The sequence below is a fragment of the Lycorma delicatula genome, chromosome 1, assembly GCF_047948215.1.
Source record: "Lycorma delicatula isolate Av1 chromosome 1, ASM4794821v1, whole genome shotgun sequence".
In the NCBI taxonomy this organism is placed as follows: Eukaryota; Metazoa; Arthropoda; class Insecta; order Hemiptera; family Fulgoridae; genus Lycorma; species Lycorma delicatula.
Window position 1 is genome coordinate 220,799,059 of NC_134455.1, and position 17,822 is coordinate 220,816,880.

Below are 17,822 nucleotides of genomic sequence, written 5' to 3' on the forward strand. Positions count from 1 at the left end.
ACAGATGATGTAAATTTTAAATGAAAATAAACTTATTTCCATCAAGTTTAAATGATTTAGTAATCAATATTATTCAATCAAAGTACAGGATATCAATATTTATTACATTCATTATCTCTTGGTTCTCATAATCGTTTCAATTATTTATCAAACAACAAATAAACTACCTACAATCAAACAGAATATGTAAAAAGAATAATGTATATATAAAGTATATTAACCCTAAACAATCATCATTAGTTATAAAAGTAATAGTGAGGTTAAGAAATGTATAAAAATATAAAAACACTTATAAAGAAATTTAGAATGATTTACCTGTACATTTAAAAAAATATGATGTTTTTGAGTAGTCCAATAGCTCAAAACAAAAATATAATTTAGTTTATATTTTATATCAATTTATCTTTCCATCTGTTTTGTTTCACATGTTTATTAAGGTAGAATGATATCAAAATCTATCACCCATCACAGATATATCACTTAATAAAATAAAGACAAGATAAACATTTAATATTCATGAGTTAGAATCAATTTTAAATACTTTTAAAAGGAATTTTAAAATTCTAAGCAGTAATTATATTAGTTTTATTAATAAAGCCCCATCATTATTCAATAACACATTTTTACTACAATAAATCTCCAGTATATTTATATAATTCTTATTTATTATGGATACTTTTTAAATTTTTCTAATATTCATTTCGTGTAGGGTGGTCTTGTGATTAACTCATCCAAATCAGTTGTTTAACAACTGATTTTCAAAGTTGAAGGTTTGGTGGTTCAAATTCTAGTAAAAGTTACTTGCTTTTATACAGGTTTGAATATTAGACAGTGGATACGGGAGTAGTTTGGTGATCGCAGTTCAATTAATTACATGTCTCAGGGATGGTTGGCCTGAGTCTGTACAAGGTACACTCATTTACATATCATACTTATCATCATCTCATTGGGCCATGGGGATTGCTTATTGCTGACTAGTTGAACAGATTGCAACACAAACATTAGGAAAATAAATTGTATTTTAGGCAACTGTTGGATTATTGGAATTTCTGGCCTTCTGAAATAATAAGCCAAACAGTCCCTCACTCTAGTTTTTATTTTAATTTTAGTTTGCTCTATGTATTCTAGATTATAGTTATTGTTTTCATAAACCTTGTTTTCTTAAATCTCACTCAGTGATTTAGTTGTATTTTTGACTGATGAGGCCAGTTTCCTAAACATAACAAAGACAGCAATAAAGTTTCTCTTTTTTTGGTATTTTCGCCTAGTTGATGAAGCCAATATGTGCAATTTTCTTTATACTTAATATTGGATTTCCTGCCTTTTATTTTGAAATAAAGTTTGATGCAAACTCTAACAAAATTTTACTTCAGAGTGGTGCCTGGTTTGCCCAGAAAACTTAGTACTGCAGGCTGCTATCTTATTTTGCTTATGATGAAAAAAAATTGTTGGCAATATATCTATAAGTTTACATACTTTTTTCTGAGTATCAAAATGATATTTTTAAAAGTTATTTTTAAATTAAAAACACATTATAAAATCAGATTATCTCAATTTTTTTATCTAAATTATGTTTTTTATAATTTTTTTGAGTATTTCAAAAACATTTTTAATTTTGTAATAAGTATCAAAGATAGCAAAATCTATACATTTCAACCAAACACCAGGAAATAATCAAGTTCATTTACAACTTTTCCTTCTATGTGAAACATTTCTTCCTTTACAACTTTTAACTAACAGTAAGCTGTTGTCCAAGATGGTGCACATGGTGTAGAACCATCAAGTTGTAATTTGTAATAAGATTCAATTTACTGTATTTAAATATGAATGATTTACATTTATTGATTAATTCATCCATCATAAATTAACAAAGTTATTAAGAACATGATGGATAGCAATCTCTTGCAAAAGATAATCTTTATCTCTCGTTATAACTTAGGTTATAACGAGAGTATTTAGATGAAATTTAAATACTCAGTATTTCAGATTTTAGATGAAATTTAATAGTGGTATCAGAAATAGTAGTAATATCAGAAATTTGTGAACTGACAATTAAAATAAGAAAAATCTATTATACAGTTGAATTAGGAGGAAAGGGAAACAATTTGGGACAGATTCTAGAGTTTGAAATAAGGAAAAAAGTCCATACTAACATATGTATGAAAATGCTTTGTTATCAAGTTACGGCTAGTGAACATTTTCGCCCATATTTCAGTTCTCCCAGTGAAATGGGATCTCATACAGAGATCCCAAAAATCTCATACAGAGACTTTTTAGGGCAATATGCAAGAGGCAAACTTGATGTTTTTTTTTATGTTTTTTGACCTGAAGAATCAAATAAAACAGGTCCTAGAATAGTATCTCCTGCAGTTTTTACAATAACCAACATAAAATAAAATAATTTATTGTCAAAAAAATGTCTTTTTAGGTTTGAAGTACAATAACTTTGTTAAATAGTTAATAAAAATGCATAAATTTTATTACCAAACATGTAAAGAATTTAATTCTGAAAAAATCGAGATAATAGAGTTTATAAAAAATAAAAAAAAAACAATTTATATTATTAAAAACAGAACAGAAGAAAAACATAACAGAAGAATGTTATAAATTTGTAAAAATTGAAAACAGCTCTGTTTAGTACAATAATTTTAAACCTTTGAAAAATTAAAATATTTTTAATTTACTTAAAAAAAATACTTGCTGTGGTTTATAGTGTATTAATTCAAAATAAATGTTGAAAATTTTACCATTGACATCGATACACTTTTTAGCTCTTTCCCTTGCACTTTCTGTCGCAAATTTAATGATATCTTTGCATTCCTTGATGAGGGCAGCAGCATTGAGAATGTGAGCAATTAGTTCATCACGTGTCTACTTTTTGTTTGTATACCTCGCATTTCATCCAACCCCATAAAGTTATCTAAGGGGGTCTAGTGATCTAGGCGGCTAATTTTCCAGCCCTCAACGTCTAATCCATTTATTAGTTAATTTTTCATCAAAGAATTGTCGTACGTCATTTACGAAATGTGTTAGTGCTCTATCAAGTTGATAGTAAATTTCAATTTGTTTTGCCAATGAGAAATTTTCAAGTACTGTAGAAATTCAATGTTTAAGAATTTCAGACAATTTCTCTCCTTGTCACATTGTTCTAATATGAAAGAGCTTATTAATTGGTTGTGAATCATGCCACACCAAATGCTACAAAAATTGTTGCTGAAAGTTTGATTCAACTACGGCATGTAGGTTTTCTTCAGACCACAGATATGAATTCTGTGTGTTGTTCATGCTTTTATGGGTAAAAGTAGCTTCATCCAAAAATAGTATGAATGGAAATAAATTGGTAATTATTGTTAACACATTAACAAAACTACAATTGTTTGGCAAGGCCAAGCTGGAGGTGTTGAATATTTTGAACATGATGAGGATGAAGTCCGAGAGCATGTATTGTACTCCATACTGTACCTTGTGGAATGTTGATCCATGTAGAAATTCTTTGCATGCTTGTAGGACTAAGCTGTACCACCTGAAGAATGTTTCCCTTTCATCATCATGTACTGATTGATGTTCATGAATGTTATTATAAATTCTACAAAATATTTTATTATTTAGAACTACTTGATCAGAATACATCATCAGTATTCTTCCACCGCAGCTGGAGCACTTTCATCGCAAATGCAGTAGACAAAAATCATATCAGCATATTCTGCATGAATTAAAAGATGCAGCATTTTTCAAAACAAAAAAATTAAAATGGAATTTCATTTTTTTTAAATTCATTTTCAATTGGAAAAATATAGGTACAGATTAGAGTACAACAAACACAAAAACACTACATAACTTCATCCTGAAAAATAATTAAACAATCAAAATTATGTCAAAAACAACTAAATCGCCTAATGTCTATTATTAACTTATTTCCACAATTTTATAACAATAATGAGTAGTATTCAATTAATTTCGAAGCTTGTAGTAAGTGTTACCAACATAATTTAACCAAAGGTTTAAATGTATTGTACTAAAACAGCTGATATTATTTTTATGAATTTATAAATTTTTCTATAAAGTTTTATTTTTAATAATAAAAATTTTCATAGACTTTATTACATTAATTTTCTCAGAATTAAATTCTCTATAAGTTTTGATAATAAAATTTACTCATTTATTAGTCATTTAATAAAGTATCGTTCTTCAAAACTAAAAAAAAAAAAACTGTTTTTCATCACTGAATTTTCTGTTTTACATTGGATATCATGAAAACTACAGGAGTTCTGGGACCTGTTTTATTAAATTTTTTAGGTAAAAAAATGTAAGAAAACATCAAGTTTACCACTTACATATCACCCTAAAAAATTTCACTAAGACCTCACTTCACCGGATAATTGAATCTGGGTGAGAATTTTCACTTGTTGTGATGCAATAACAAAGCGTTTTCGTACATGTGTTTACACAAATTTTTTTCCTTATTTCAAGATCTAGAATCAGGTTCCAAATTATTTCCCTTTTCTCCTGAATCACTTTACTGTTGTTTTATTTGAAAAAAATACATTATATTCTCTTCTACAAGAATTTTTATTCCATCAATTCTTCAAGATTATCGATTCTTCAAGATAGATATGTTCTATGAGTGACTTTCAATTTGTAAAAATTATGTAGAGTATATGAAGATAGATTCAAGAAAAAATTAATTAAATTACTCAGTTATTTATAGTTACTGAAAACTTGATATTAAATAATTTTCTGTTTTTTATTGTATTAATTACTCTGTATTTACATAAATGCAATTCCTATTTTAAGTTATGCAACATGTAGAATTAACACATCTTATTTTTGGAAATAGCATTTTCTAAACATCTTTCATATTTCAATGTCAACAATGTAATAATGACTACCTTATCAACAGTCTTAAAATGTAAAGTCTTAGACTCTAATGTTTAAATTTAATTAATTAATTAATAAGATAAACTGATAATTTTAAAATTATCTTGTCTGTAAGTTTATACTTTTGTAACTGTTTTGATGAGACTTATTTTATTTATTTAAACACAAAATAACATAAATGTAGTTAAAAAACGTTCAGCAAATATTTATTTATCAATTATACACAGTTTGTAAGGCGTCACAAAAAACTAACAATGGATGTACGTAAATTTTTGCAAAGAATGAGTATATGTATATTCTATTTCAAAATATAAAATTATTCAGAAGCAAAGGGATATAAATGATTTGTTTAACAGTTAACAGGTGCTGCTTTCTATCGAGTTACCACCTTGTTTATAAAATATCAGCTGATATGCCTTGATGTATAAAGGATACAAGTGTTTTTGTATCCCCAGTTCACTTGATCTGAATATTTATGGTGATGTTTGTCTACTGTTCAAACCAAATCAATTGCTTGATTAATAATAGTAATACAGGTAATAGTACTGTTATTTCAAAATGATTATTTAGAAAGATGAAGTGGTACATAAACTTTATTCAAGTGTTCAATATTCTATTTTTACCATAAGCTAAATGAATATTATTTTCAAAAGCTTTTTTATTCCTTTTCTTTTTTTTCATCAATTAATCCTAAAATAATATGCGAGTATATCAATAACTCAGTACATAATTTTCTCAACAATAATCTCAATGTTGGTCAAATTTCTATGAATGACAAACTTACAAGTATAAACCTGATAAGTACAGAAAAAAAAAGTGTTAAGAACGTTAGTGGTGTAAAGAGTAGGACAGTAAACTGCAACCCTTACAACCTAACAATTCTTCAAACTTTGGATTGCTTCAAGTAATATCCTAGAAATTGGAAATATGAATTAAGGTAAAGTGCCAATAGTCAAACTATGTTCAGTGAAAGGTTCCTGCAAATCACTGAAGTTAAGAATGTAGGAAGTAGTTCTTTGCAAGCTACTAATGAGTTGTTCATTTGGTACTACTAAAAATACAAAAAAGCATTGAAGTTAAATATAATACTACTAACTTGTATTCATGTTTCTATATTTCTCTCTCTACTTTTCCTTACTGGAGAATTTTCATGAAGAATCTAATACTTGAGTAACATTCCATAAATAAGAATTTTAATATACTACCTTTATTTATTTTTATATGTTACATATTTAATTTTTGTGACTTGTGTGGGTTTTTCTGAAAGATGTTTAACTTATTGGTAGATAACCAGATTATAAGTGGATAACTATGTATCTATATACTCAATGAAAGATACAGATAATGTGCTGGTTTCAGTAATAAGCACAACATACCAGATTATGATACAGAGTGTTTAGTTCTGCAAGGCAATTAATACTCAAAATTGAATTGTAACATTTTTGTAGTAAAATACATAGTAATTCTTTTTATTCAGGTCAACATCTTAGAGTATCTTTTATAATTTCAGCACTGTTAATTTTTTTTATTTACTTTTTTATGTATTTAGTCAATTTACCAAAGTGTGTATACAAAACCCAATTTTAATGAAAAAATTTATTGAGAATTTTTCAACATCAACACAGTTAAATTATGCTGAGACTTTACAAAGATTGTACTTAAAATCTAAATTTAGATGGCATTTTAATTGTTAAACAATCATCATTTATTACTAAGGAAAGAGTTCATAAAAGAAAATAAGCAATGACAAAAGAAAAAAGATTTGCAAGTATTAACTGAAAAATAAACAGTACTTGTGAAACGGTATAAATTGAATACTTTTAGAAAAAGATTAACAAATACAAAAAACAATTCTCATTTTAGGTAGTCTATTTGGACTAGTTTCTATCTAGAAACTGTAAATTTAACTTAAAATATCTAAACCACCATCAAAACCTCCAATGAGATTGCCCAAGGCGACCTAAAGCACATGTCTTTTATAAGTTGGTTACATAAAAATTTATCTCAAGAAAACTAGAGATAGCATTAACCTTAAAACAATCAGTAATGAAAAAATTAAAGTTTAAAAAATTATGTAATTAATATTTATTAGTTTGAATATACTTTTTCTGTAAAGCTGAAACTTTGTTGTTGAGCAACAATAAACGAATAAACACAAACAAGAATATAAACACATAATAAATAGCATTCTGGAATTGGTTTTGCCTATAGAAGGTTAATCCTCCAAAAAAAAAAAAATTCTGCTTTGAGCAGAATTAATGTATACTGTAATTACTCCTTATTCATCTACACCATCTCCTAGCACGAGTTAGTTAAACATAGCTTTTTTCATGAAAACTGGCCCATTTTAATATTAAAATTAGGTTAAAACTACATGAATGTTGATCTAAAGTTTTTAAACTATCTACTTTTCTATTAGGAAGCTTAACTCAATACATTCCTTATGTCACAGTTTCTTCCTTTACCTTCCCATTACTGACCTCAATAACTTCATCCTCCTTACTTGACCCTACTTGATTCTTTTATAGACATCTTTGCAGTGTAAATAATAATATAACACATTTTAAAATGCTGGGGGTAGATCTATCTCAACAACAAAACACTATGCTTTGGAAAAGCCTTTTTCCTTTCTGTATGTTGCTACAGATCTCAATAACCAAAAACTGAGATTGGATACAGATCCCATCATCTGTTTCAATATCTGCATCAAGGTAAGTAAATTTTTCCACCTTTTTCAGAGTTATAACAAATCCTTATTCCTATCCTTACTATCAGAACATCTTTCTTCTTATCTTCAGAGTAATCTCATTGCACAATCATTTTCACCTAATACATTATCGTTGAATTCATCCCACCCAAATGCTTGCTTTAATCTATAAATATTACTTTTGGTGAATTCTTATCACTGATATTAAAAGATGTTCTTGTAAACCCTATAAAACATTTGCACCTCCCAAGAGTCCACCTGTATTACAGTCAGCATAGTACCAGTCCAAAGTGTATGCTGGTATGAACGAAAAATACTGCTAGGTTATCACTGGAGAATAAATTAAATTCTGTAATTGAGAACTACAGGGAAACTATACATGTGAGTTAACAGTATTAAGTGTTATACACTGTTAACAATGTTCATCCATTTATAAATTGTATATAGTAATTCATGCTAGTGAATACAGTCATTATGCATTAATTAAATCATTTATGGGGCTGAAAATTTACATCAGTGACAGTATTGCAGGCCGATATGTAGAAACATAAAAAAATATCTACCAGTTTTATAAATGATCTGGATAAAAAAAATTTGGTCTATTTTAAGAAAATAATAATGACAAATTTCTGTCATTAGTTTTGTGATGTAACTGGTAGTTGTGGGGTACAGCATAGTACAGTCAAACTTAACAGTGTATAATGTCTTTTTTCAAGGCTGTTTCTGCAGTCTCTATACATAACAAAGTTATGTATAACTTCCTAAAGTTATGTATTAAGGCTTCCTTCAAAAACATTTGTAATAAAACATTGTAATAGGCATTTGAAATGCCTATTACAATGCAGATGGTCAGCTTACAACAGAATTTATTCATGCCCTTTGGCAGCATGATGTGTCCCTACTTTAAATCCAAAATCCAGTTCTAATTTATACCAATTTCCGAGTCAACTTCATTTAATGATTTTGGGTAGTTAATAGCCGAGTAAATAGAAATTTTAACAAAAAAAATTTACTATAGCAAATAAATTGATGGAATGGGTTCAAAAAAGAATGTAGAATAAAAGCGTGACCTAGTGGACATGAGCGATTAACTACTTACTTGTTAATTAACAAATTAAGGAAAAATGTAAAAAAAAAAAAAAAAATAGCTGAGGAAATTTTGCATAAAAAACCTTCCAGGTACTTTTTTCTGAGTAAAACTAAGGGCGCTAATGAATTTTACAATAACCACCAAAATTGTGTCTTAGCTATCATACTGTTTGACCACAATGAAAACAGATATCTAAAGAATGCAGTAGTGGCGAGCTACTATTGCATTTGAAAACATTATCTACTATAATAATCCAAAACCGACTGCAATTACTAATTACTGTATGGTAACCATTTTTTAAAAATTTAATTTAATTTCTTTCTTCATTTAAAAAATGTATTTTTATTTACACAATTATTATAACATAAAATACATTTTACGCATTTAATTCCTTAAAAGTTTAAAGCATTACTAAATAAAATTTAATGACATCGTTAGTTGAATTAAAATAATTTAAATATAAATAAATAATGACTTTTGAAAACAGTAACTTCAACAAATTTAATCAGCTGCTTACCTTTGCAGAATCAGTAGGCCTAAATATTCATAGTTCACAAAACAAATGTCTGATAAAAGAACATTTTATAATTAAGTTAAATAATTCACTAGTTTACAGGGTTTAGCTTATTAACAAGTTTGCAGTTCACATAATCAAATTAAATTTTAGTTTTATAATGAAACATGAAAAACGTTTAGTCAACCAAGGGTAATGCAAGATTTGGATCTGATTCTTTACATGATGTCTCACATGCACTGTAATCACTTATATTAGAATCTTCTTCACCAATATTGGTTATAATAAAACCTATCATATCTTCTAAAATGCCATTTTCTTCCCAGTATTCTCTCTCTACTTTTATAGTGTGTTTTATGCAACTTTCCCAGTCATCCTTTGTCACACTCATTGCATTATTAGTTACCTCTTGTAATTCAGTTATAAATCTACAGTGACGTTACGATCTTTTACCAGTCATATAACCTTAGCCCAAGCCAATTCAATGGCGTTCAGATCACACATATAAGGAAGAAGCCGCAGAACTTCATGTCCATTATCCTGCAGTAATTTGTCAATCTTGAACTGCTTTTCGGGTTAATGTTTTTCATTTAATTTAAACAAATCAACTTTTCTCATTTCCAAATTACACGCAACATTTTATTTTCTAACCACAGGATCACATCTTACTTCAGCAAACTCTTGGTGGGTGCCTTATCTACTTTTATATTGTGGTATGATGCATTGTCTAATACCATAACTGAATTTGGAAGCAAGTTTGTTATTAGCTTCTCATGAACCCACTTGTCAAAATTTGTAGCGTTAATCTGACCGTGATAGTCGCCGATGTTGTTCTTGCTTTAAATTGAATGCCGAATTTTGTAAAAACCCATTAACTGATCCAACGATAATAATAAACAAATGGTTGTATCTCCTATTATAAGTTAAGATACCCCGAATGCCAAGTTACTGTCTACCCAACTTTCATCCTTATAAAATATTGTTTGGCCTTCACTCCAAAATTTTTTAATTTGCCGAAGGTATTTGGCCTTCCAATTTACAATATCTTGCCTTTCAATAAGAACTTTTTTCTTTTTATTTCATGTTTTCCACTTTAATCCCATTTCATGCAGTACCTTTCTTTCCCTTATGGAGAATATATTTTTTGTTGAGAATTAACAGGAGTCTTTTTACAAGATGGAATACTTTGTTCTCATAGATAATAATCCGAAATAGTATTTCTAATTATGCACCTATCAAAACCATTCTCGGTCACATTGTGAAAATCAGGACGTTTTCTGTTTTCCTGGTGTAGAAATCTGCTCTCTTATTAGATTCAGCTCGTATTTTATAAATTGTTTGTTTTGAAACACCTGAATAATTAGCTGCTCTTTCAGAAGCCTTTTTTTAACGGTAAAGAAAGTTTGTTGTTTTTAGCTTCTTCATTGCACATTTTAATTACCTGGGAAAAAGATTTCTTTTGAGACTAAGTATAGTAGTGCCTTTTTTATGAAGAGACATTTTTCAAATAGGCTATATTAAAAAAAAAGAAGACAAATATGGTCTTACAAAATGAAACAGAAATTTGACAGTACTCCTAAACCCAAACAATGAATCACAACAAACTGCAAAAAATTTGTGTTCTCTTATTAAAACTGTATGTAAATCACAAATGTAAACTGTACTGTATTGCACTAAACATAAACTGTATTCAATTTGAAATGAACTTAACAGTTTATTTCTGTACCATAGTCCTATATTTATTATTAGTATTAGTAGACCTACTTATTAGTCATCCAAACAATTAATTGTATGTATGTATGAGTATTATACACCAGTTATACTAGCCAGTATTTGTTACTGGCTAGATCATGGATACTGGCGTTCTTTGGTAGTTGGGATTCAATTAACCACACTTCTCAGGAACGGTCTATCTGAGACTGTACAAGACTACACTTCATTTACATTCATACATATCATCCTCTGAAGTAATACCTTACAGGCCTCCCCCTGTAACCTTGTGCCTGGCACAAGTGGTAGCATCTCTGCCTTTCACCTGAAGATCCTGGTCGGGCATGGAATATTTCATACGCTAGAAATTTCCATCCAGGCTAAATGATCATAGCAGTCTATGCCTGCACATCTAATTAAAAAAAAATCTTACGGTGGTTCTGCAGACTAAACAGAAAAAGAAAATATTTCTTTCAGCAAGAAATATTTGTTACTGCAGTTTTAATTTATTGTTTTGGTGTTTATACATACATATTAATATCCCAAATGAGCTGTATGTGATATTTAATGAATTTGTTTACTGTAACATAACAGAAGAAAATGAAATTTATTTTAATTTATATTTATATGAAAGTAATTTTTTTATTCCATCAGATAATTCAACATTTCTTATATTTACAATTCAGGCTTATATATTATTACGTGTTATCAAAACGTGTGTTGATCAAAAGTAATGAATTATTAAAGTAAAATAATAAAGCAGTAAACTAAAGTTGTTGATCACAAATAATATTTATTGTGGATATTACATAAATGGGTGTGAAAGAGAGAGAGAGGGAGTGAGAGATAAACGAAGGGGGGTCGTCTGCTACTTCCCACTGCATGCTTTATACCGCAATTCTATTCTTGTGGGCTAAACAGTACTCAAGTAGCGTAAACCCACTGGGTAGTGGTGAACACGTCTTCCCAAATCAGCTGATTTGGAAGTCAAGAGTTCCAGCATTCAAGTCCTAGTAAAATCAGTTATTTTTACACAGATTTGAATACTAGATCATGGATCTAGTATTCAAATGTTCTAGTGTACTTTGGCAGTTGGGCTTCAATTAACCACACATCTCAGGAATGGTCGAACTGAGACTTTACAAACTATGCTTCATTTACACTCATACATATCATCCTCTGAAGTATTATCTAAAAGGTAATTACCAGAGGCTACACAAGAAAAAAAAAAGTAACACAACTTGGCACTCAATAAAATAACTTCCATATTCTGTTCCTTTTGAGATAATTAAAATATTCAAAAAGGTACAGATTCATAAGACCCAGGGCTATAAATTAGCCAAATTTTTGAAATATTTTTAATTTCTGGATGTCTGTTAATCCAGATCTAATGTGAAAATTTATAAATTGTTGATAAAATGCCTATAACAATAAAAAAATTGCAAAAAATGGATGTAGCATTCAGTTCTTGAGCTTACTTCCTACTCATTCCATAGGGGATTCTCTATATCTTATTTGTTTTTTCATCAATATTTGAAAATTGCGTGAATTTTTAGAAAAAGCGTATTTTGGTATCTTCGGTAACGCTCAAAACCAATTATTATGGTTTTTTTCAGATATAAAAGTATTCTAATTGTTATTTGTATGGTAAAACATGTACTTTAAGATGGCAGATGATTTTTTCAAAACTTTAATTTTTCAATGAGTATTAGGAAGTAAATGTTAGTATACTTTGTAAACACATGGAAATTTACACTATTAACAAATAATCTATAATAGTTATAGATATTTTTATGCAACCTCGTAGGTTTAGGTAAAAATATGTGATTCATCAATATTTAATCTTTTGATTGATTTTGCAAATTTTTTGGTGTTTGTGGGAAAAAGTGGTTTTTTGAAAAATATCTAGTTTTTCGTCAATATTTTGTTTATTTTTAATCTAATGAAAAAGTAAATCCAACCAGTAGAAAATCCAATTTTGCATCAAAAAACTCCTGAACAATTTTTTCTATGAGCAAAAATTAATAAATTATGGATAAATGATTAATCTATCCCTTTAGTCTTACTGAGTATGAAAAGATGCCCAGTTTGCATCATAGCTACTATACCACAACGCGATTTTGGTGCTAACTGTAAAACTCGCTAGCATCTTTAGTTTTGCTCACAGAAAAAAGTAGCCACAACGTTTTTTATGCAAAATTTCCTCAGCTATCTACTGGTGCATTTTATTTTTACATGCAATTAAAAATAAAGCTGCTATTGGCGAAAAACTACACATTTTCCCTTAATTTGTTAATAAACAAAATGAAGTAGTTGTCATTCATTACTAAAACGACTTTAATACAAACATTTTTAAAATTGAGTTATTGGTTGTACGATATTCCTCATATCTTTCTCTATTCAAATGTCCTCTCCTTGCATTTCAAAATGGCCTGAATACTATTAAACATTAAAGTTAGTGTTTAGAAGCCAGTGTTGATTCCAAAATATCTTTTATCCACAAAAGATCACAGGCAGCACAAATGTCAGAAATTTAGAATCAGACTGTTCCCTATCAAGTGTGGAAGATTAAATGAGCAACCATTTTTTTTTCAAAAGTGTCTCTTATTCACAATGTAGACATAGAGAATAAAACTGTAAAACAATATTTTAAAACTATTATTACTCTTGTTCACTATTAGAAATGTGTTGTGATATCACTTCAGAACAGTCTACATAAAACAAGTTATTTTATATAAAGAAATTACTGGAACTTGCGCTCTATTATTTATCTTTTGTTGATTTAGCGCCATTTTGTTAATAAAGTACATTATTAAAGCTTACAACATTATTTACTCTTTTGAAGTGAATTTGTGTTGCACTGTCAGCCTACCATGGGAGGAGTTCACCTCAGTCCCAGGAAGAGCAACAGCTAATGCAAGGTATGAAAGTTACTCCTTGTACTAAAAATAAGGCCAGAAAACGTCAAAAGAGATGTTGGAAAGTAGAAAAAGACTGCAAAAAATAGTATTTGCTACAAAAAATTTTTCTAAACTTCCAGAGTACAGGGATATCAACAGTGTTTTTAAATTCAGTCTTTTATCAATGAAAGACATTTGTAAATTCTGTGCAGGTTTCTATTCTACAAAAGATAAAACAGTTCAGGGTAATTATGAGTTGAAATATACAGCGAGAAAAAGGTACAAATGGGAGCAATCCACTGAAACTGGAATCGCTACTTTATCTCACACAAACAATTTGGGAAGATGTCATTGGTTCAAGTTCGCAAAAAAACTCACTGTAGTATATTAAGTATTACCGAAAAAACTGCACAAATTTGTAAACATTTTAAATCAAGTAAACTTGCCAAAGAGAATAGAGAAAGGGACCACAAATCGCACTTGTTTGCAAGTAAAAGGTCTGCTGTAGTCATTCATGACGAGCGCCTTTGCCCTCAGAAAACACCTACTGCAGGTCACCAAATACTGCGAGGAAACATTCCCAAATTACCTCTCAATAACTAACTTTCAAGAAACATGCAGAACTCAAAATTTGTATTTTTACATCTTTGTAAAAGATTCTAATCTCAGCTTTGGTTCACCAGTTATGGACAAATGCATCCAATTTGAACTTAAATTAGAAGCAGGCGACAATTCAATTCAGACTGAATTCCTACTTCATAAGAAAAGGGCAGATGCTTTTTACTCTTTATTACAAAAAAAGATGAACTCGTATTGTCTTTTGATCGCCAGAAGAGCCAAGTTCTACGAAAATAACAGATCAGGCTTGCTACTAAAGCAGTCTTACTTAAAATAATTTTACTGTTTGTCAAGGAACTTCAAAAGACAAAACAACCAAAAGATCAGGTATTCTTATACTCTTGGAACGCAGCACAATCTAAGAAAGGCTCAAATGAAATTATCTCAACTGTTTGAAGAACACAAATTTTTAAGGTATTTTTACAGTAAACTTTTAGCAGATAGTTGTGGGAGAAAACTGTAATAATTCAATGATTTGCATGTTCCAGTACTGGTTGATCACTGAAGCTCCATTCCAAAAAAATACTATTATTCTGACTTTCAAAGTACAAAGCCAATCAATCATTCATGCCACCTGATCATGTCTTCAGCAGAATTGAAAAGGAAATTTCAAAGATGGATACAATAATCTATTCTGATCAATACTTAGGAATTTTTTCCAATCGTGGAACTGTGAACAAGATGTCTGAAGTTTGCAATATCTTAAACTGGAAAGCAGTTTTCCATAATTATCTATTAATAATGGCACGTTTTCCACCACAAAGAAATACATTATTACTCATAGTACAGTTCCAGGTAGTCAAATATTTGTAAAAGAAGAGCCCTGATATAGTACAGACGTTGGGAGAAAAGACAGTTTCGAAAAAAGGCGTAAAATTTGAATTGCCATTGTTGCAGCATGGTGTTCTGCTGAACTGCAGTAAAAAAATATTTTGGTGAACAGTGGGAGAATGATCCTCAAATGATATTTTACTATAACTGAATTTTTGGCCATGCAATGACAGATGCTGATGAATCTGAATATGAGATTGAGGGTGGGTAAATAAAGATGCAGATTGTGTTTTGATCCAATTTTTACTTCATTCATATTTATTTTTATGATTTTACAGTTTTTATATTAATTTATGTTCTCCACCACTTGTAATTTTTAGCCAACTATTTTTAATTGGAATACAGTTTTTGAAATTTCCTTCAGAATGAAAATGTAATTTGTTAATATTAAGGATAGATACATTATTTTTAATCAGTGTTCCACATCCAATTCACTTACTTTCAAATCTGTCTTTAATCTTCTTAGTCCTGAAGAAATTGTTGGACTAAATGTTACATTTCCAAACAGGGTGGTCTTCTTACTTCTTAGCGTATGCGGGAATTTGAAGACCAGGGTTTTACATCTTGGCAGGCCAGGTGGGATGACTCCCCTGTTGGTCATTACTCATATGGCATATTTCCAATTACATCTGATTTGCATGCGGTTAGGTGGGTTTTCCCATTAGTATATTACACAATTCCTTTCCACGAGAAATTGGCTAGATTTTATTTAGTAGATTCAGGTCTTAATGCCTGCCAGCCTCCGTGGCACGAGTGGTAGCATCTCAGCCTTTCACCCAGAGGTCCTGGGTTCAAATCCCAGTAAGGCATGGCATTTTTCACACACGCTACAAAACATTCACCTCATCCTCTGTGGAAAAAAATGCTTAACTGCAGACCTGGAGGTTTAAAAAAAAAAGGTCCCCAGTACGAGGCTGAACATTTCAGAGTAGTTAAGAACTTGAATGAGTGATCCTTTCTGGAGCTCACAGTTAAAAGGAAGGTCTATGGGGAATGGTTGATAGCAGCTGGTTTCCTTGCATTACGTAGATCGAGTGAAGGTGTTTAAACTAGGATTCCGGGTGGCTAGGGGGTAAGAATTTGGCAACAAGTCTCAGTTAATTCAAAAGCAGCATTTATGTCAAGTGATGGAGCCACTGTTGGCAGGGGGGTTGACTGCTCTACGAAGGGCATGATAGTACATGCAACAACTGTCTTGCTGAGGGCAGTCTTAAGGTATGATCTTTATAATGAGTGATGGGAATGTAGGTCTGAATTTTGTTACGTATAACACTTTTTGAACGGCATGAGTTTAGCATTATATTGACTTGTTAGTTCATGGTTGAGGCATTTAATCACAAGCATTGGTATTAAAATTGGACTAGTGGTGGGGTTCACGCTTCTGCGGACTCTGTTAGCTAGTTCAGCGGGTGATATTCTAGGAAAATAAGGAGTGAAGATGTCTGAAAGAAGCCTAAAGCAAAGATAATTTTTACTGATGTAATTGTCTGCCTAAGCATTTGCATCAGTGGCATCCTGACTAATGATTGCAAGATGTAATCGATTAGAGGGTCTAAAGACGACCTCTGGGCTTGGAACGGAGGAGGTGGTGTGGTGACTGGAATCACCATAAGGTGGGTGGGTCTTCCACTACAGGGTTGGGATGGACTAAATGCCTAATGTTCTCTATTAAAAGGAAATACATTTAGTCAGCATTCAGCCCTGATAATTCTTACTAGTTACAGTAGTAAAAATTTATGTCCTTTAAAAGGCTGCTATATTCAAATGTTTCGTTCAATTTCACTAATGTTTGCAAACTGCAGCACTTCCTTTCTCCTAGTTTTACATAGTTCTTTGTTTACAAAGACCTATGCTTTAGGTGTCAATCATTTTTTAATGTTGTTTTACAAAATGTTATCATCCAGCAGGAATACACCTGATTTTCTTTGCAGAAGCAATTGAAATATGTAAAAGTTACAAGTTTTCTTTTTAAATATGCTTAAAATATATAATTATTCATTTTTCTTGTTTTGATGGTAAATCTTATGTACTTTTAAAGGGATATCAGGATTTAACAAAAAAAAAACTATCTGGGTAGTTTCTTTTAAAACTAGTAGTATAAATATTTATATTCATAAGTACTGTAATCCAGGCATGGAGACAGTTTACAATATATCTATATAAATAAAGCACTCTCTTTCTGAATCAAAATTTTCGATAAAAATCTATAACTATTTCAAAATATTAGCACATTTTTATAATATTTTTCCAAAAAATACAATGTTATTATGGATTTTTTTTTTTTAATTCCGGTTGACTGAGGAGCTTTTAAACAATTTACATCTTCCAGATTTTGAAAGCTGGATAACAATGAACTTATAGACAACTATTACTTATCAAGTATCTTTTTCGCATGATACAGATGCAGACCCTGATATTCTGCCCAGTGACTCAGAAGATGATGAAAAATTAGATGTCTATTAACCTTCAAGCACTTGTGTAAGTGAGAGATTGGCCACCTTTTCAATATTTTTTGTAAGGAGTTGGAGTGGCAAGAAAAAGATAAATTCTGAAGGGTCTGCAGGCAGCCACCTG